General features: G+C 37.9%; 1 long non-coding RNA gene across 1 annotated transcript in view; it reads left to right on the top strand.

The window, feature by feature from the left end:
- The window catches only part of LOC132596829 (uncharacterized), a 27720-nt gene extending 5326 nt beyond the window's left edge, over positions 1-22394 (top strand). The window contains exons 2-4 of the long non-coding RNA XR_009562885.2: positions 15613-15803; positions 17714-17779; positions 21408-22394. This is a non-coding gene — a long non-coding RNA (uncharacterized lncRNA). The remainder of the gene's footprint in view (positions 1-15612; positions 15804-17713; positions 17780-21407) is intronic.

The following is a 22394-nucleotide window of genomic DNA, read 5'->3' as shown; positions in this document are numbered from 1 at the left end:
ACGCAGCGGCCCAGCCCAGCCCAGCGGGCTGCCTCTCCATCCCACCCACCCAGTGTCAAGGGCGGCCGCCGGGTGGCGGAACCCGCTGCGGACCGCAGGGCAAGTGGATTCCAGGTTCGGGGCTCCTAGGCAGGTGGGAGGAAGTCTGAGGGGGAGCAGGAAGGCAGAGGCAGGGTGACACACACCAACGACGCCCCCTGGATGTCCCCGTCCTCTCCAGGGCGGGAAATCAGCTTTTGGGGGTCTCAAGCGACAGTCCAGCGAGGGAAATGGTTCTGTGGCCCCAAGGCTGGGTGCAGAAGCCTAAAGTGCGAGGGCGCAAAGGCTTGCGGGGCTCGCTGAAGTTAGCAAGGCTTTGGGTGGAGTTTGCTAGGAATGAGAAGAAAACCTTCTCCCCAAACTCAAGCAGCAAAGTCCTGACGCGAAAATGGCTTTTCACTTCTGGAAGCGGGAGGCATCGGTCGCTGCTGTGAACAAACCTTGAGGTTCGAAACAGCTGCAAATAATCAAGAAGGCACTAATTTCGGGGGGAAAAGGGGAGACCGAAGGTGAGGAAAGGGAAGAATTTTTTTCGTTTCTTCTTCCCTTTCTCGCTCTTAACCTTTTCCTAAAAATCTGCCCTTGCTGAAGAAACCGATAGCTTGCTGGCTTTATTATTTATTTATTTATTTATTTATTTATTTATTTATTTATTTATTTTCCCTCTCCCCAAATTGCTCGATTTCCTTGGCAGATTGAGGAATTCAGTTCAGGCTGCCCTACTTGGCTCCTCGGTGCAACAGGAAATATAACTGCAGATCTAATTAACCGTTTTTCAGAAGGGAGAATTTTTTTTTTTTTTTTAAGTATGAATCCCAGTGGCTTGGAGTGATGTGTTCAGGTGTGAGGCGATTGGTGCCTCGAATTCATTCCTCGGTAATCCTCTAATTCCTGCGATGGAAGCTCGAGAGCATCGCTGACCTGGAGGCTGTCAGAAGCCGGGTCTCCATTAACCCTTCTTGGTCTCGGCCAGAGCGAAGGTTAACTACACTAATGTACCAAAGGGGCTGTAGCAAAAAAGGAAGGAAGGGTGAAAGGGAAGAAGGGGGAGAGAGGGGAGGTAAATTCACTCTAGTTGCAAGGATTTTAGAGCTCTGTCTTTCACTGGTCCTCCCACACCCCCACCCTTCCTACGAAAGCGGGTTTCCATTCTGAGAGACAACAGTTTCATCCATCAAGGCAGCTCACTCCACGGAGATGGACTTTAGGGAATAAGAAAACACAATGTAGTGAAATATTTTCTTCTATTTAACTGACCACCCAGTTCACTTGAAAAATAATTCTAACATATATGCAACAATTAATTATTGTGGGAGAGGTTTTTAAAAAAATACAAATCCTAATATACGTTTTACCTTCTTTCATTTAAGTAAAAGCTAATTTAGAATCTTGTCAGTAGCCAAATTATAGCCATGAAATCTAGATGAGATTAGGAAAATCCATTCTGCTGTTTTCACACCTGGTGGCATTTTTAATGAGTAGTTATATAATAGTTATGTGAATGAAGGTATATGCACATGGGTGTGTATATATTCTTATGGTGGTAGAAGTTCCATGATAGATTAAAGGTTTATATACTCAAGCACTAGACAGAGGCTGTCACTCATGTGTACATGCTGAGGGTCTGGCAGAAAACAGTGCAAAAAAGAGTTTTGAATGAGTTCCTTGGAATCTCTATTGTTGAAATACAAGCTGAAGCAACTTAGTAATGGTAAAGCTGTTGTGCCTTGCAGAATCATGGAAAGATACTTCAAGGTAAAAACGTCAGTTTTCAGTTTGGTAGCTTTGGCAGGGCATTTAAACAAGAGGTGAACATCTTTTGCCTAATACATTTATTTTAAAATTCAACAATATGCTACTCTGTTTATTTTACTTTTCAATGAATTGAAGAATTAAAAGAGAATAGGCTCTAGCTATAGATGCTAGCATAAGGGATTTGTTGCCCATTTAACTAAGTCTGATGTGGGCTGTATATGCTTTTAATATTATATTGCAAGGCAACTCCAGCTGAGAAAGTTTTAAAGATATCTAAAGCCATGTGGACATCAGTTCTTATTTAGAAGTGGACAGGGTGAGGAAAGGTTGTCTGATTCTGTATTTTTTTCTCTTAGGAGACTGGTAATGAAACCTTTAAAATGACAGTTCATTTTTGGTATGTCAAAAAAGGCATTAATCAAATGGTATCAAGTGCCAGTCATTTAAATGTGTAGGTGTTAGTAAGGCAAATATCCAGGTAAATTTATGTTGTTAATTAGCTGCATCAGTGTACTTAAAGAAAATACAAACAGAACAACAAAGGAAATTTATCTTGCTTAATTTTCTTTAGCCACAAACTCAAGGTGAATTTCAGAAGGAGAAAACAAGGGCTAATTTCCATTCTGTTGGTTTTTAGAAAAACCCCAGTTTCAATATAAAGCATATAATTAGAGAAGTAAGTAAATGGACAAAGACAGATATACTGCCATAATAGAAAAACATAATGTATGAATTTAGAAAACATAATTAATTAACTATCAACTGCACTTCTCTTCTTAAATGGATGGTTTCTTGAAATGTTGAACATACACATTAAAAATAAAGGACTTCTGTGCAAAAGTGAGAGGAGGCTAACATAATATTCAGTTTTTTTGACCATAGGAAGTATCAACTTGAGGCTTTACAAAGTGTAATGTTTAAATAAAATTTACACTGATCTTTTTTATTTTGAATACAGGACACAGAAAGGTACCTTTCCTATCCCTACATTACAATTTATAATAAATTAATCAACCTTATCAAAGGGAGTACAATGTGCTTGACTGAGGTAAATTGACTGAGATGATATCACTTAAAATAGTTTAAAACAAAAGTGAAAATGTAGAAGGAAGAAAATATTGACTTTAGTGATAAATGTCACATTGGGTATATATTGACAGGACCACATTACATCGCATGTCAGGGAGAAGTTAAAAATTTAGGCAACCCTATTTCTTGCAGAATGCATGTTAATAATGGATTTACTGACTCCAAAAGTTATGGTGGAATTTTTTATTTTGCATATACTTTGTTGCCATATTGCCATCCAAATAGAAAGAAGTGAAATTTAAGCGAGGGGGGATGGGGTTTAAAAAATATTAAACAATGTTTTTCTTTATAGTCTTCAATAATTATGCTTAGTTACTCATTGACTTTTTTCATATGATTTTGATTAATTTAATAGCTTTTAAAATCATATACTATTGTGCTGAAGTCATTGTTTATACATTGAAAACAAATTCAAAGGCATCAGATCTTTCTCAGAAAGTGCAATTGAATGTTCAGTTAATGAAGAGCTACTATTTAAATTTCCCAGGTTCCATTAAAAACAAACACACTTACAAACACCTGAATCTATTCTTTCCGAACAACTCTTAAAATTGCAACTGGCATGGCTGTGGATGAATATTTTATATACGAGCCTTTTGTTCTCTTCTTGTTTAGCAGGGAAATGCCTCTAATTTGTCTTTTATGCTTAAATACTTTTAAAAAAAGTGTTAGTCCATATGCAAGAATTACTCATCCCCTTTAAAAAAAAAGTGAATAAAATTCTAATTATAGAGAAAAGGTGTGATGTTTACTCTGAAGTTTCAGGAACATGTAAAGTTTTAATAAACTAGAAGAAACTCTATCCTAGATAAATTTAAATAGGGCAGCTATTGGGTATGGTTTATATTCGTGTGCTTCTGCCTTCTTGCCTTTGGCACTAAGGTATCTGGGTTTTTGTCTTCACGTACTGTCTATTGTTAGCAGATTTTGAGATTAAAAAATATTTTCAAATTGTCTTGCCTTTATAGCTCAATGCATTATTAAATTGGAAAATAATATTCACTTCTGTGTTCAAATTTCTATGTTCAGACAATAGTAAAGAGGTGAGTTTCTGCACTACCCCCCAAAAAAACCCTAATAACAAAAAATAAAACATCACTACATATACAAGCTAAAGAGGAAAACAAAATCAAAAACAAAAACCTTAGGCTTCAGTGTGTTGGAAATACAGAATCATTGTTTTTACAATGGAGCTCTTTACAAGGCTTTTTTCATCTTATCTACCAAGATGGGACACTTCAGTTTTGTATGATTTTTGAATTTTGAGCAAGTTTTAACAACATATCACAGGCTTTTTGAAGTGAAGAAAATTTGAAAAATAAGCCTCCAGAATTAAAAAGAACACAGATAAGTGACAGGGCATGATGGCTTGCCTCCGTTTTTAGGGATGTTACAGAAGTTTTACTTTAAAAATTACAATAACATGCTTTTTCATTGGGTGCAAAACAAGATAATTATAGGAGAAAAAAGAAGAAAAGACTCCCTCCCACTCTCCGCCACCAAAAAACAAAACAACAACAAAACCCCAAAGAAACCCCAATCCTAACCCCCACCCTTACCACTTATAAGGAAAGTTTCTGTGTAACTGTGGGTCCTGCAGTGGTTAGACTCTAGTCCATAGCCTGGCAGCCTCAAGAAGGAGGCAGATTCTCTGAGCTCAACTGCAGATGACCTACCACTTTGAGGTAAAGTTTGGAAAGCAACTGTTGAAAGTTAACCTCTCCTTTCCAAAGAAGGTTTTCAGAGGCACGACAGTGAAAGCTGATATAACCAATTTTATTATTTTCTAAGGCATCGCTAACTTTTATGATCCCCCACCCTTTCCTTTACTATCCATCTTTGTGCCTCCAGGGCTAGTGAAAGAGCAGGGCAGATTCTAGATTGCTTTCAGAGTTTGCCTTCTCTGATGATGGATTACCACGTCAATTTAAACGGCATAGGATTAATTTGTTTCAATGATTTCTCTTTAGGCTGAATGCCAGCCGTTTTTCTATCTCTTCCCTTGCTCTTCAGAACAACAACCAAAAAAAACCCAAAAAAACAAAACAAAAAAACCCTTCTTTCCATATTCTAAGTTAGGAGACAATAATAGAAATAGACAAGTTAGGTGTAATGTTGCAACACAGTTATGGGTCTGAGTGTTTTTATCTCTAAGAGGCTGAAACATACAGTCAGTCACATTAAAATGAAATTGGATTCAACATTTATTCAATAAATACTTGTCTTGTAGATAATACAGTGCCAAGTGCTTTTGACATATAAGGACTTAATTTGTCTTGGGTAACAAGTTATTAATATGGCACATTTAAACTTGCCACCTACAATAAGGTTTTTGAGATCTGTAAAAAACTCAGATGATTATTGTGAAAAATAGTTTGTGTGAAGGCGGGAGATCTTTCTGAGAATGAATATCTTTATTACATATATATATATACACATATACACACACATACATATGCATATATACATACACACATACTAGTAACACACATACATGTCAGATCACGTGCAAACAAAAAAGTTCAGTAAAGTTAAAAATATCCATTCATGATGCAGGTAGATCTAACCTTTCTAAACTAAGAATGCGTAAGCCAGTTTTCTCTTTTGAATGATTTCTAAAGTGAACAAGAAAAATGCTGTTCAAATCCACCTTGCAAGACCAAATCCATTATGAGGATGAAATGGCACAAAAAAAGCACTTAGGTGCAATCCAAAATCAAACACCCCCTCCAGATTTTTCACCTAGACTAACCTTGCAGCCAGATAGAGCATGTTGCTCGTAGATAAAGGCAATTTAAGTGAAATAAGCTATCCCTAAAGTGCTTATTGTATTTCTTTCTTAACTGGAGGTCCTCCAGCAGATGCAAAGAACAGGAGAGGGATTTTATCCTATAGACTGACTATGTTGAGTACATGTGGCTGTTTTGAACACTTGGCTGCTGTTTCATTTTTTTTTTCGGTTTTCCTAATTGCTTCTCCTTTTCCCGGCATTCCCCTGCACTGAAATTAAGCATCATAGTTCAATATAACAAATTGCATTCCGAATATGAACACAATGGAATTTCTAGCCTTCCTCTTTTCCTCAGGCCTCTCAATGCTGTATTTGAGCAGGTTCTACTTTCTAAGGACATATGCAATCTGAGGCCAGTGACTGCCAGAACAGGAATCTATGCAATTTTAATTTGTAAAAAAGTTGTTAGTTGTTAACCTTGGGGGAGATTGTGCATCTCTGAGAAACCAAATCTTTGAGAGCTCTCCCTGGGAAATGATGTTACACATGAGCAGAAAATCTAGGCAAGAAAGGCTAATTGAATGAGGAGAGAGAATTAGGTTAAAAAATAGAGTACAATCTAGTATCACATTTTCACGAGTGTAACTTGAAATGAAGGTGTCTTCAAGTCGCCAGTGATGCCAGAATGTTTAGATGCTGGCCACAGATGGGAACACCTATTGAAATGTGTCTGAAGAAGATTAATAGGGCTTGTCACTGTTGGGAAAGCACTGCTTTGCTGTAAATTTCTACCAGCACAAGATGAATTACCGATGAATGCTCACTTATCAACCCCATCACTATCGTTCGACACTAAATCAAATTGAGAAGTTATCTGCAATCAGAAAATTTCTTTTTAAAATAGACATACACCTTTAGGCCCCAACTCTTTACTAATCCTACTCAGAAAACAATTCCCGTCCCATGATGCTTCTTTAGCTTAAAAAAAGTTGTATCTCAATAATGTATATATTTTTAAGTTCACGTGCAATGGACAGCTGGTCAATGGCAAAGTCTGACAGTATTTTAACAAGGTATGAAGACTTCTTGGAAGCTGTCATTGAATATTTCATAAAGTGTGTTTTCTTTACTTTGAGATATTTCTTTCTCTAATTACTTGGAAGGCAAAGAAGAGAGTGCTGTTTTCCTGTTCTAAACCCTGCTCCTGCAACCTAATCATCTTCTAATTCCCTGGTAAGATAAAATTATGAGAGAATTGCAAGTTTAGGTAGAGAGCAGTAGAATAGGATTAAATGGATAACAGTGATAACTGAGGAAACGCATTTATTCTTTTATGATTACATGGTGTTGCATGTATCTCATTTCTAAGGAGATTTATTTGAGAAACAAATCAGTGGCGTTATCTCTTTTATCATCTGTTAACCAGCTCTAAGCATCCAGAGGCTTTCTGACCTAGGAATAATAATGTTTTAATAAAACCATCAACCCTTGTATTTTTATAGGACTCTACCTATTTATGAAAGTTATTTGCACATGCATAACTCATTTGGTTTTTACTAAAATCCTGCAAGGTTGATATTTTAAATTCCCATTTTGCTGACGAGTAAACTGAGGCTCAAAGACTTATCTGAGGCCATGGAACTAATAGGAGCACAGTCAGAATTCATACCTAGGTTTCCTAGGATCCTTTCAGGGTTTTTCTCTATGTAAATGAAGAAGAAAAGGGTGGTGATACTAACAGCAGCCAACATTGACTATATACCAGAACTATGGTAAACATACACATGTATTTTATTTAATCTCTTACACAACTCTGAGGTAGATGTTGGTGTTATTTTCCATTATCCAAGAGAAAAATAAAAAGCAAACCAAGGCTTATGGAGGTTAGGGACTTGCCTGAAACTCACATTGCTAGTAAGTTGGTGACATGTTATTCAAATCCAGGAAGTCTACATTCAAAGCCACTTCCCTATCCTATGTTCCCGTTTCCAATTGCAAGGAGTCTTCAACTGCACTGAGTGGTCACAAGAAACCCACTTATTTGTGGAATATAAAAATCCCTCAGACTCTGAGGCAGTGTGTCATAGCAGAATAGATCCTGGTTTGGAAATAGACCTGGATTTAAATTCTAGCTTTACCAGTTACTAAGTATGTGACCTTCACTTCTTTGGCCTTTATTTTCTTCATCTCTAAAATGGGTGGTTGGGTCAAATGAAACTATGGGCATTGCTTTTGGGTGCTTCCTTTTGTCATGGTCTCTAAGAGAGAAGAAGTAAGGAACAGAAAAGTGACAGCCATGTCTGAGGAGGCAAGCAGGGACAAGTGACAAATGAGGTACTTTGAGAAGTTGTGACTGCCATCTCTCAGAGACTGGCATTGGGGACACAGCATTGGACAAAGTCTCTTTTCTTCCTCTCTGCTTTCAGAGAACACGGAATGCTTAAGGACAAGGATAATGCTTTACAAAACCATAGAATTTAAAACTTACAAGGAGAACTTTACCTCCCTTATTTCCCAGATAAAAGCAAGAAGAAAAACCTGAGGTCTGGAGAGGTTGGGTGACTTCTGTAAGTTCTCCCAGCTGATTGGTGACAGGGTTGAAATTAGACCCCTTTTCTCTTGGGCCCCAAACCAGGAATCCACCCTCCCTCCCCCAATATCTTCCAAACTATGCTCCTTATTCATCAAAAAAAAAAAAAAAAAAAAATTTTAGATGATCTCGTCGTGTCCCTATTATAACTATTTTGCTGCTCTAATTATTTTGATATGATAATTTGTGTGGGTTATTATTGGTTGTAATATGAAATCTTCCTAAATCTCTCCCACAATAATTTTTCATAAAATCTGTTAAGCTAACCAGCCGAAGAGTTTAAGCTGCAATGAAGAATCACACAATAATAAAAATATTCTGTAATCTCCATTAGGTCACTGTAATATTCCAATCTGTATTTATTACAACCCTCCTCTTATGCTTACATAACCAAAATTGCTAGATTTATATTCTCTAATGGTTCCCCAATGGGAAAAACCTGTGTTTTTTATCTTCCTTTTCCTGTCCCAAATCACCCTTCCACATACATTGGCTGCTTTGGGAAACCCCGTCTGGGTTTAATCAGAAGTTGCAAGACAAAATGTGCATTATTAAGAAATATAAATATTTTCAGAAGCAATCAAAGGGATGAAAGATTGATTCAGCATGTAGATTGGACCTAATTCGAAGCAGCTTTTTTCTAGTGAAGGCTACCGAGATACAGAGGCAGGAGTTATTGTGGCCACCAGTAGGAAATGCCCACTCATTAGAATGTCAGGATTTCTCTTGCTAGGTATGTTGAAATACTTTTTTCAAGGTGTATTCTCTACTCTCTGGGCTGAAACACCTTTCTTGCCACCCTTAGGGACTTGGAGTAGTTACCTTTGAGAAATTTAGACTAATTCCTTCTTCTCTTTAGAGTTTAGATCAGCGAGTATCTCCATTTTCACAACTCGGAAGTTGGCTCAGCATTAACTTCATAAGAACATTTTGGCCTGGAGGCATCAGTATTACAATTTCTTTCTTGGCTTTATAAAAGGTATCACATTATCTACCTGGTCAATCTCTATTGGCTTTCAAAAGAGAGACATGGAAAAACCTAATAAGCTTCATTAAGATACCTGCTTTAAAAACAACAGGCTGCCTCATTTAGCATGTTGCTTTGAAATGTCTCAGCAGAGCTGGGTGGTCATTGCTTGAATACAGGTATTGCTAATTTGGGATCTTTGTCAGTCTGGTAGCTCTAGAAAAAAAAAAAAAACGTCTAATGTGTAGGTGGAATTTTAATACATAAGGGATCAAACCCTGATTGTTGTATTTTGTTTCTGTTTTCTTTCTTTCTTTCCTTTAATCCCACTTTTTGTCCACATGGCTATGTGTGAGAGATGGCTTGATTTTCTTGATATGGTTCACCCATCCACAGATGGAATTCGAAAGAGGACTGAAAATGTCTTTAAAATCAACACAACTCAGGGAGTTTGAGTGAACCAGTTTTTCTTTGTTGTAGGGTATAGTGTTATTGGCTGTAGGTTTTTTGATATACATTCTAAATTAGGCCTGCAAAGGCATGCTTCATCTTTAATTCATCACTCTCAGCTGAAAGAGATTAGCAATGTCTAGCACGCACCCCTCGTATGGTGCTGACCTCATCAAGTATGGCCTGAAATTAATTAGCCTCATTCATTCCAAATGGAAAAGGATAATGGAGCAGCATCTTAGAGATGACCATCACAAATTGTATGCAGCATATTTAAAAGGCTCCTATTTTAAAACCATGTAGATTAAAATTCTTTCCTGGGTTTACAATATGCCAGAGTTTTCAAGGACCCAGAGGGAAGCCTGGGCAGGTTTCGGACGTATATGTTTGTGTGTGCGCATGCGTATGCCAGTGTACGTGCATGCCCAGTTGTTTGTTGTATGAGTGTTAGAACCTGTGTATGGATGTGTCCATATTTAGCTGACTTGCTGTCTAGGGTGATACCTGGAATACGTGACCGACAAAAATATGTTTCATGCTGATTTAAATGATCCGGTAATAGAATACGTTAAGAGTATTTTTCTTCTTTTTTGGTTGCCATGAATACCATGAAGCGGGCACGCTAGCACAAACTTGCTGCTATTTTCCAGTTAGACGCTATTCATCCTCTAATTTAGAAGCCGAAAGCCTCTTAAAGAAATGCTCGGTGTTTCTATTTGGAGTTACTTTTGAAACTTTCTATATCTTTTCTCGGTCCTTACTGTTTCATCATATTTCAAAACATGATTGAGGACTAACTTGGATTACAGAATCACTTAAATTTACCACCTTTCTAAGATTAGCTGATTTTTTCCCTTTTGGGAATTGACTAAGGAAGGCCAAAAAAAAATTTTTTTAACATCTTTATTGGAGTATAATTGGTTTACAGTGTTGTGTTAGTTTTTGTGTTATAACAAAGTGAATCAGTTATACATATACATACATCCCCGTATCTCTTCCCTCTTGCATCTCCCTCCCTCCACCCTCCCTATCCCACCCCTCTAGGTGGTCACAAAGCACCGAGCTGATTTCCCTGTGCTATGTGGCTGCTTCCCACTAGCTATCTATTTTACATTTGGTAGCGTATATATGTCCGAAGGCCAAATTTTTGAATATAAAAATTGCTTTCTTTTCTAGCCAAAATAATCTTGACTGGGGTTCTTTGGTATTCTCAAAGATGTTGTAAAGTTTATTTTTATTACCAGTCATTTGGGGACTACAGATTAGAAGAAAAAACGTGTGACATTTTTTGTGTGTGTTTTCAGGTTTTAATTTTTTAAATAATATAAAGTGTGGTTAATTTATGAAAAAGTATCAGTAGTATTTGGGAGAAATTTTATCTAATGCACATTTCTTAAGAGAATTTTGTTTTTTTTAAATCCCAGAGTAACTTTGTCTAGTTCCATTAAAAAAAGTAGGTATTCAAAGTAATGTAACTGCAAAGCTTCTAGTTAACTATTGGAGTGAAAAATGCACTTCTAGGCAAATAATCTTTTTAATCTCATTGATATATTAGTCTCAATATATAAGTTATTTAAGATTATTTTGCCTTATAATAAAACAGAAACTGTAAGCATGTTGCCCATATCTCTGCAAATGTAGGACTTGGAAATTTCCCTAAACTCACTTTTGCTTAATCTTCTCATCCCAAAGGCCTCTTTATTTAATGGGCATATATCATTTATATGTCCAAGATCATCAGTCACAAACTGTGAACCTACCATTTTGACATAAAAGATCTATCCTTAAATCTCCTCAAACCTCTAGCATATAATTTGAGGAAATTAGCTAAAGTCTGGGCTTCTGACTTCTGGGGGGAAGAAATGTAAAAATGGAGAAAGCTTATATTATACAAATTTGATTTTAAAGTCATGGTTTACCTGAGCCAGGGATTAAAAATTGATGCAGCTGCAGATCTTTAAATGTTGACAGAAATAGATAATCTTGTTAATTAATGTCTGGTCAACTTGGAATTTTGTGGCTAATAAACACAGTATGAAGTAAAGGAGAATATTTGCAAAAATAACATGACTCATTAAAGCATATATTACCAAAACTGTATTTTCCTCATAGTTGTATATTATTGAGACAAAGAAATGTATATGCTCTAAAATATTGCAATTTGCTGAAATATTGAACAGTATGTCTCAATTTTTATTTAAAAATGTTTTTTATCAACTGAGGTGAAAATGGCAGGAAAACCATAAATATAAGGATTAAGGCTGCATGAAATTTGAGTTCATTCAAATGACAAACCCAAAGTAAAACTCAGATGAACTTACCAAATTTCATTTGGTATCCACCTGAAACTGTAAATCCTCTTTTCGGCATTTGAGAGTAAAAAGGAGGTTCACCTAAAATTCAAACCAGATTTTCCTAAAGCTAACCCAGATTCACTCACTTTGGGGTAAACTACAGTTGTGTTTTGGGTTCATAATAAAACTTTCATCCCACTTTAGCTAATGATGAAGAGATGATGGGCTGGGGAAGAGAGCTAGATGTTTTGGGAATTGCTGTTTTGTCCTATTTTATTTCGTATTTCCTGTAACATTCTGAAGTCGGGAAGAACAGTATATGAAGCCCATTTTCAATGATATATGTGGAAATGTGACCACATATGAGAGACCAGAGGGGAAACTGACAGTTAAATACACATACAATTTTTGAAAAAAGGAGAATCTAAATGAAATGTCCGTAACCAACATTTCTTGAGTGCTTACTGTAACCAGGCACAATTTTAAGTACTCTGCATGTATTAACTCAACTTAGTTGACCATAACAGTACCAAACAAACACAATTATCTCCATTTTGCAGATAAGAAAGACTAGGCACAGGGAAATTACATAACTTGCCCAAGGTTACACTGCTCCTAAAAGGGATTTGAACGCCAGGATGCCTGGTTCTGGAATCTCTGTACTTAAGCACAATGCTATACTGCCTCCCTAGAGAAAATATAATTGCAATGTTGTTTGGAAAACAAACTGCTACAGACTATACATAGGAGAAGTATTTTCCCATTTTTAACTGCTGAGAACAGAAGTAAATATAATGGCAGAAACCAAGGTCGAGAAAGCTCATTCTTGTCTAATCTTCTTAACCCAGAAGTAGGAAGGGAGTCGAAGTCCCAAATCTCCCTGAAGTCTTTGCTGAGTGTCTACTTGGAATGCTACATATGTAGAATACCTTAATGCCAAAGAGATAGAGATAAATGGACTGGAATTCAAAGAAAAAAAGTACAAAAATGACAGGGTGAGAGATTGACTTGGGAGGAAAGATCAGAAGAACTAAATAAGGGAAACTTGGAGAAGCAATAGTTAATATAGAACTCAATAGCACTCTAGAAATATTTAGAAGGAAAATGAAGGCCTACAAATGTCACCAGGGAGATTGGAAATAGGTAAAGAGGAAGGTCTAAGAGAAAAACAAATTAAGGGAACTCAGATTTTGTCATTTTCTTGTAAGACCAGTAATGAAAGCTATATTTTCTTGGAATACTGAAGCCTAAATCAGAGATTTCACAGGAAAACAAAAATGTGTTCCCTGCCTTGTGTAGGTTGAAGCAGAAAGATAGGCATATATATATTATATATATATATAAATATATATATAATATATACTATTACATATATTACTATATGATAGTAATATATATACTATACAATTATTAATATATATATACTATTATGATGTAAAGTATTTTTTAAGCCATATGGCTTTAAAATTACTTTACCTCATAATAGTATGTGGAATGCCCCCATAACCTTTATATTCACTTTCTCATTTAATTCTCATGATGAGTTTGTGAAGTTTATATTATTAGCTCCATTTTGTAGATATGAAAACCGAGGCTCAGGGAGGTTGTGTTACCTGCCCAGGGTCATGCAGCCTGTGGTCCCCCTGCATCGTCCCAAGCCTCGTCTCCTCCCAGAACACCATACACTGTCTTCTCTCCCACAGCATCCCCAGGACTTCTCCCAGAAGATGATGTCACAGAACAACTGGTTTTAGGCCAAATTTACTGCGGTGCATCACACTTAAGGCATGTACTGATAAGAACACGTTCTGCTGGAATGGGACATAACCTGGCTTCTGATAACTGGGGGCACCCTCTAGGAGGTGGCCTGTCTGCTCAACTTTTGCAGAAGCTATGTATATTAAGTAAACACTCTGAAGTTGGCTTGGATGGGGGAGCAAACGATAGATGGATGAACATTCAAACATGGACTGGAACTCTCCAAGCGGGCCCCCAGTCTCCTGTGTTTACAGGCCCCCAAATGAAATCACATGGCTGTTTATAGGAGTCTTAGTGCTGATGAAAAGACTGAGTTAATGCACCAAACTTTTCTCTGCCAAAGGAGAAAAGTTCCAGGTTCTTTAAAAAGTATGTAAAGCATCTGATCTGAAAAGTGGCAACAGCATTTGGGACCAATTACCCAGATTAAGAGGCAACAATGCTCTGTTTACACTTTGTAGCCAAGAGCCCTTTGGCTCTGGCCCACAAACTGGAGATTGTAAATTACAGAAATTTCAGCCTAACATTGCCTTCTCTTTTGACCTGTGTGTCTGAGGGTAGAGAAAAGCAGCTAGAAAAACCCTGTTGTTACTTGCCTTAAAATGTCAATGAATGGGGAACTGAATGTTGTCTTCCAGGTAAGATGTTTAACACAGATCCTCTGCAAGGAAAGCATGCATTTTCTCACTCAGGGAAGGGGCTAATTGACTGTGGATGCTGTGTCAGGATGTGGTTTTTCAGTTTGCCACTCCTCAAAAATGATTTTTGCAAAAGAAGTTAAAAGTAAAGGCTCTCTGACATCTTTTGCTTAATTACCATTGCATTCCACTTTAACTCCATTTTCCAATATGCTGTGGATTAATCAGTAACAAATGGGAGTTAGTGGCATCATTACCATGAGGACTGTACTGCTGAGAATGGAGAGACACAGATTATGGTAAATACAGCCATGTGGGCAAAAAAGAGGCATCATTTGGCCAAAACTTGGAGGCCAATACAGGTCAGAATCATTTGGGAATGAGATTTCGTTTTCTCCCTTTACTAAGGAGGCCAGCCCCCACTTTATATAATCCTGATAATTCCAGAAGTTTGGGGAAAATATTCGTCTTTCTTTCAACATAATCCTGATGTTAAGGGCTTGACCTTGCCGGGGGAAAAGGAACCACAGAGGTCAGAAGGCAAGAAGAATGGGAGGCATATCTATTCCTGAAGCACAGACCTGCCAAACCCAGTGGTGTGGAAAAGACGAGTCATTATTTTACCAATGGCCGTAATGCACGTGTTCAGAGGTTTAGAATTTAACCACTTTCAATACCACATTTAGACCATCAAACTGGATGTATCCAGAGGCAGGGACTGAGCTCTTTTTAAAGTTCTATAGGTTGGATAGTCATTTAGATGAAAACGTGATTGGCATTGTGATTGTGGAGTATTATGGAAATCTTAGGATCGGAAAACATTTTCTTTTGTTTTGGAAAACATTTTTTACCCCGTAATCCAGGGTCCACTTCATGGAGGGCTGTCTTCTGAGGCAACTCATATCTGAGGGCATTCCGGTCCCCTTGGATGTCAACATATTTTTTTGATAAAAACTGATCAACAACCAAATTTATTCAATTTTGGATTCTTCTGACCCTGGTCTATCTCAATAATTTACCATTTTTGGCAGTGTCAGAGCTTCCTGACATTTACAATTAACTCACAAATTAACTTAGAAATGATAGTAAGCTCTCAGCTAAATGATATAGTGGCCACTGGGGACCAGACCAATTTTCTAGAATAAGGTTAGGGCTAAGTTGCTCTGTAACAACGCTAAGGTTGGTTGTGTAGAAGTAGCTATTCAAGTGTGAGCAGGAATCTATGTGTGAGGGGGAGATGTTATCTGCCTCTCACTCTGCTGGTTACTAAGCCCTCTGATATTTCTTCATCTATATAACAGGGATAACCGGTTTCTAAAACATTGTGGAATTCAAGGCTCCATAATGGAATCAAGAAGTCATGAACGGCTCCCTTGGAAGGAAGCTTGGAGGACACTGGTCCAACTTCCCACTGAAGCCAGAGGTCTGGAAATGGGCAGATGGTCAGGCAGACACCGATTCAGCATTTTCAAGAGTTGTAAATTGAAGGCAGGTAATGTAAATATGTGAAGGTCTGGGTGAAGGTTGCCAGTTAGCCCTGGCCAGCCACCTAAGACAGATGGGAGGGATAGGGTTCCCTTTCCCCCAGGCTACCACTATTGGGAGCTTTTTTTTAGAAAGTTTTGTTCCTTCTGTGGGAACCAGAACGGTGTCCCTGGAGCATCTTTCTACAGAGGTGGAGTCTGTCCTCAGAAGCAACAGAGTTGAAACACCTCATCCCTACATCATATGGCAGACTTTCAAAACCTTGAAGGTAACTTTCATTCTCCCCCACCCCTTCAAGCCACTGCTTTTGTTTTATTGGCTAAGTTCCCCAGTGCCCCATATGACACGGACGCAGAAGTTTTGTCTTCCTGAGTTGGCCTTAGTTTGCCAGAGTCTCTTAAGAAGAATCCAGAAAAAAAATAAAATATTCAGAAGTCTCGTGACCAGTGCTATCTATCAGGTCACGTGACTTTAATCAGAGCCCTGGTCAGGGAGGAGCCCCCATACTGTGGAGTCAGACTTCAGTCATCTACGGCTTGTATGGGGGATTTATTGCATTTAAGAACGTCTCATGTTTATCCCCATTAAACTGCATTTTGTTTTGGCTTTTGGTGGCTTTTAGAGTCTATCTCTCTCATCTTTTGTTCCTTTACAAATTGCATTAGCATGTCTCTTACAGTTTTGCCCAATCATTGATCTGAATATTGCAGAAGCCAGGATTTCTGGGGTTTCTAGGCTCTTTGATGTCACTAGTAGTTACGCTGAAAATAGTTAAAGCTTTATTTCTTTAATTAGCTCCTAAGCAACCATTAATAGTAAGGTTTCTGGAAACTAGATTTGCCTGGATTTAAATCCTGGGTCTGCTGACATACCAGGTGTGTGGCCTTGGGCCTGCTGATTTAGTACCTCAGTTTCCTCATCTGTAAAATGGGGGAGAATAATATAACTATACCTATGGTTGTTTTGATGATTAAATGAGTTAATATATGTAAAGCACTTAGACGAGTGACAGATACATAGCATACACTATTTATTATACAATGAAAATAAATCAAGACAGGGTCCCTAAGGACAAGGACAATCTCTCGTTTGTATCTGTGTCTCCAGAGACTAGCACTGTGCCTGGAATATATTTAGGGCTAGTAAATTGAGTATATGGATGAGGGAGTTTCCATAGTGTTCTAGACACTAGATGCAGACAGATAATATAATCAATGCTATGATTTCCAATGCTAACAGATTTTCAATACTATTATAAAAACGAAGTTGTCCACATTCAATCTCAGGTCATCATCGGGGTGGTTATTTTGCCCCCAATTTTTCTAGGAACGATCATCATTGTCACCAGTGTCTTTATTGATGCTAATCTGTTATGTCTCAGTTTAGCTTGGAAGACCAGAAAAATCACACTACGAAGTTTAGTCTCAGCTCAGAAAAAGAGCAAGGATACAGCTTAGTTTGCCTGCCCCAGTCTGAGAGGTGACACTGTCTATTTTTAGCATGAAAAGTCTCTTAACCCAAGAATGCTAGCGTTCCTTAGTCAGATCTTCATGTTTAAACTTTTGTAGATTCCCCAGCCATCGTCAGACTCATTCAAAAAGACATGATAAATAATTTAAATGTTTTAAACATCATCCACAGCGTGGAAGTTTCCACATCTGTGTACCTTTCCATTAACACCCCAAATGAAGCGCTGACATCAGGGTAGGTCTTGATTTAAGTGCATAGCAACATAATGCCCCCCTTGGTTCAGTTTCTGTATGTGAAATCTTTCCGAGATATCTTTTACATGGAATTCCCTTTGAACTTCCGTCCAGGCTAATTCAAACACGTTCCGTATTTTCCTCCTTCTATTAATACAGTGGAGCTCAAGGAAGAAAATTCACCCGTGTTTCCTCCTTTGTATATGTTCCATAGGTACCCCTGCAGCAATTACCTACTAGAAGCGGAGGAAGAGGCGGTCTGTGAGCGCAGGGGCCACCGGTAGGTAATAGGATCCGTGGTTGTTGTGGGTGTAAAGTACTAACACTTTTTTTTCTGTACGCGAGCCTCTCACTGTTGTGGCCTCTCCCGTTGCGGAGCACAGTCTCCGGACGCGCAGGCTCAGCGGCCATGGCTCACGGGCCCAGCCGCTCCGCTGCATGTGGGATCTTCCGGGACCGGGGCACGTGTCCCCCGCGTCGGCAGGCGGACTCTCAACCACTGCGCCACCAGGGCAGCCCTGCTGACACTTTTGACAGCCACCATCCTAAAGGGGTGTAGCAAGTCATTGGAAATTTGTACACAGACTGCCCCATCCATTACGCATCACCCGTATCATACCCATAATCTACCAAGGCAGAGATGCTATTACACTCAGTGGGCCAAGGCCTGCCCGAGTTTATATACACACAACTCCCACTGACTCTGTGCTACCGATGTACTTCAGTGCGAGTTGTCAGCAGCATAAATTTAGCTCAGTACAGTCACAACCACAGCAGGCGCAGCCAGAGATGTGGCTGTGTGTTAAAAAGGCTGAGGAAGAACAAAAAAGCTGTCCGTTTTCACAAGAAATCTTACCCCTAGAGCATGAAGAACTGTAGCCTGCCACCTGCCACACCACCCTCATCCCACAGCCTGCGGATCCCAGCCTGGGACTTGGAAGCAGCCGAAACAGAGAGATCAGGAAAAAAAAAAAAAAAAAAAAAAAAAGGCCTATTACAGGGCATAAAACTGTGCTCTGCATCCAACCTGATTATGTGAGGGAAAAATTCCCCATACATAGATGATCCTCAGAACATTTATTTATCAAAATTTCGAGGAACATCTTGGAACCAGTGACCCTCTTTAAATAGAGAATATTTAAAATAGGTACAACAAAGGTACATAGATGCCCACCTCTTGAAAGCCACTAGTCTGAGTCAGACGGTGTCATGGGTGTTATATTTTATTTTTAGTCCTTTCATAACGTTTTTGCCATGTTATCTAATGTAATTCTTTGGGAGGTCTTTCTTGGCTTTTCAGACAACCCCAAGTCATACCTTATAAGTGATCAGGTGTCATTGACCTCAAGCCCAGCCTGCAATAAACTCCAGGGTTTAATCTGTATTCTGAGCCCTTGCCACTGCAGACAATGAAGTCTATTCATAATCAGTGAAAGTGCCATAGTTTGGCGAGCCAGGGCCTGGGTGCCAATCCATGCTTCATATCACCCTAATTGTGTGTCTTAGACATGTTGCTTAACATCTCTAAGCCCCAATTTTCTCATCTGTATCCTGAGGTTAACAAGTTCTTCTTCACTGTGATGCTGTGCAGACAATACCAGAAAAGATGTGTGAAACACTTAGCACAACATAAAAGCTCCATCGAATGGATGGATGCACATGTCATACTGTATGGTACATAGTAGGCACTCAAGAAAAGCTTCCTCCTCCTTCTTTTTCCTCTCTTCTTACCCAAGACAGCCTAACAAGTTACTGCTCATGCAAACCTAGGTCTATTAAGAAAAATATGGCGTTTAAAGAAAATAAATATTATCCCATGTGTGACAAATGGCCACACATGTGACAGAGCACATTTAAAGCTATTCTCATCCTTTGATAGTTGTTACAGAACAGATAAGAATAATCCATTCAAAAGGAAAATCAAAAACTAAAGAGTAAGCAAGGAACCAAATTAGACATTTAGTCAAGTCTGATTAATGGCTACTTCCAATGGTGATTTGAACTGAGTTCAGGATCCCTGCCTGTCTGACTGTTAATGTACAGTGGTGAGGGGTGACCATATTAAGAAGCGGAATGCATCGTTCATTCAAAGTTCACATAGATTGTCTTAGTTTGTGAAAGACCAAACTCAGGTGCAATTCTGGTAATGCAACAAAACTAGTATGTTTCATGATAATAAGTTTAGGTATAGAAAACTATCTTTCTTCTGGATAAATTTAGCTTCATTGCCATTTCTTCATTTTTTTTTTCAGTTTTTTCAATATGAGGACCCTAGTTTATAGTAGAATTAATCATGTTAATCATGTGTTAAAAAATTATATCACTCTAAAAGACTTCCAGTCATTCTAAAAAGGGTAGTCTAGGTCACATTTAAAAAAGAAGGCGTTCTTGAACAGGAAAAAGTGCAATAGGTAAATTTGAAAAGTATGAGTAATTAAGTAAAGATTCAAACATTTCTTTTTATATGTTTTCTGATATAAATATGTTGCTCTATCATTGTTAAGTAACTCCCATTGGCACATTTAACTCTGAACGCTCTGATGGGAGATGCAATATTATGTTATTAGAAGAAAATAGCAACTGAAGTTTAATAAATTTGGAAAGAGTACATGCAAATTTGTGTGTGTGTAGGAATTGACTTTTTTCAGTTGACAAAGGAATCTTGTCTGGTTTGAAATTGCAGTTAGAAAATGTTGAAAGTAAAAACAAAAATTGAATTTGTACCAAATTCAGGGGCTTTGAAGAGCTGATGTGTAAAAATTTGGTAGTGGTGATGACCATGCAGCCACTTCTATTTGTGTAATTAAATCAGAAAAAATACAACAAGATTTACTCTAAATATAAGCTAAGGTCATAAATCAAGCTCTAAAAAAGAAAATAAAATGGGTGTACATACATCCAAATATACATGATAAATTCTTTAAATTCTTTTTGTCTCATCAAAGATAATAGAAAAAATAATAATAAAATTAAGCTGACTTCTGCCTTCCAGCTCTCTTCCTTTTGTGTAGAGCTGATCGTAGTAGTGGCCTCTTAAATCTGGCTAATTCTGTGGTCAGTGAATATTGTTTAACAAAAATTCTTTTTCAAAAACAGGGTCCTTCCCCTGCTCATCCACATTTGCCTCAATTTGACTTATCCCCCCACCTCCCAGGCATGTCAGATCAGAGAATCATATCAACCCACGTCAAATCGATTTAGGACACGAAATCTTTCCTCAAAAATGAAATTGCCTATGAAAACTTAACAGGACCAACAAATACATCAGAAAAGTGTTACGGTAAAAGTGCCAGAAGTCGAGCTAAAATGAAGGCCAAATCTTTGAGATCAGGGAGAAGGGGAAAAGGGTCAGACAGAAAGAGATGTGAAAGGAAAAGCAGGGCAGGAGGAGAGACAAGAAGGAGAGAAGGGACCCAAATTAGAACAAGAGGCAATGTTTATTAATAACCTTGCTGACCCACGGGCCCCTGACCCAAAATACATTAAGTGTTGTTGGGACACTGCTCTGTCAGTCACAGGAGGAGCATGTAAAATGGTGTTGGAAGCTGCAAACTTTCCGAGAACTGACAAAAAAGAGCAAAAAAAGGCCAGGATAAGGTAAAGGCATAGACTCACGGGGTTGAGAAGTTCCCTTTATACTCCCGCAGCATTCTCTCTGGACAGCCTACCTCACAGTTCCACGCTTCCAGCCAGCTAGGATTTAAAACACACATGAAACTATGTTTTTCTTGATTGCAAAAATAATACACGTTCATCACAGAACATTTGGAAATTATGGAAAAGCACAAAGAAGTCAATACAAATTGCTAGTCCCACCGCTTGTATATAATCATTGTCAACGTGTTGATATGCATTTTCTCATCTTTTTCCTCTCCTTTTTTACACGCATATATTTGTACGTTGAAAAGGTAAGACTGACACCTTGCTGTCATCCACTATTTTGGAATCCGGTTTTCCCATCTGACAAGTCCTTATATATATTTGCTCATGTTGTTAAAACTATTATAAAACATGATTTTTATGTTGGCATCATATTTCCTTATTTGAAGGTATCATAATTCATTTGACCTCTAGTTAGATATTCATGTAACTTTTTGCCTTTTTAAAACGTTTGTGTGCATCTCTGTTCCCTCTGGAAATTACTGTGAGTGAAATTCCTGGGTCAAAGTCTTTTTGGGGCTAAAATTTGCAGAGTTGCCCTCCAAAGTATTTATGCCAGTTTATATTCCCACCTGCAGTGAGTGAGAATACAGAATTCACAAACCATCATTAATTCTTTCCAAACTAAGATAAGAAACTTAGAACCTACTGTGATTCGTATTTCCTTGATTGTGATTCTAGCTTCTTCATGTTTCTTGGCTGTCTTGTGTGTATGTTATTTGTCTGTTATTCTAATTTCTATTTATTTAAAATTGTAGAAGTTCTATTCAATTTTTCAATTGTATTAGTTCTTTGCATATAAAGTTGTAAAAGTTCTTTGCCTATTAAATTTGTTAACCCTTTCACTATTGCCCATTGCAAGCATTTCTTCATTTTGTCACTTAAGTTTTAATTGTGAATGGATTTTTAATGTATATGTTTATGAATTTAAATACATAGTTATTTTCATTTAGTCTTTCTTCCTCTACTTTTATGTTTAGAAAGGCACATCCCAGGGTCAGAGAAATGTTAACCTATATTTTCCACTAGTGCTTTTGTGGCTCTTTTTAAAGGATTTAAATCTGTCACATATTTGGTCTGTGTGGTAAGAATCTATTTCCTCACTGATCTAAATGTTGTATGCTATTGGGCTTATTTCTGTATTTTAAAGTTTTATTCATTATCTTTCTGTCTTCATCACTTTTTTTGCCAAAACCCTCCATTTTTATTATCACAATTTAAGAATATGCTTTCAT

This window comes from Globicephala melas, chromosome 2 (assembly GCF_963455315.2).
Source record: "Globicephala melas chromosome 2, mGloMel1.2, whole genome shotgun sequence".
Lineage (NCBI taxonomy): Eukaryota > Metazoa > Chordata > Mammalia > Artiodactyla > Delphinidae > Globicephala > Globicephala melas.
Note: the sequence above shows the minus strand (reverse complement) of the source record. Positions and strands in the feature narration are given on the sequence as shown.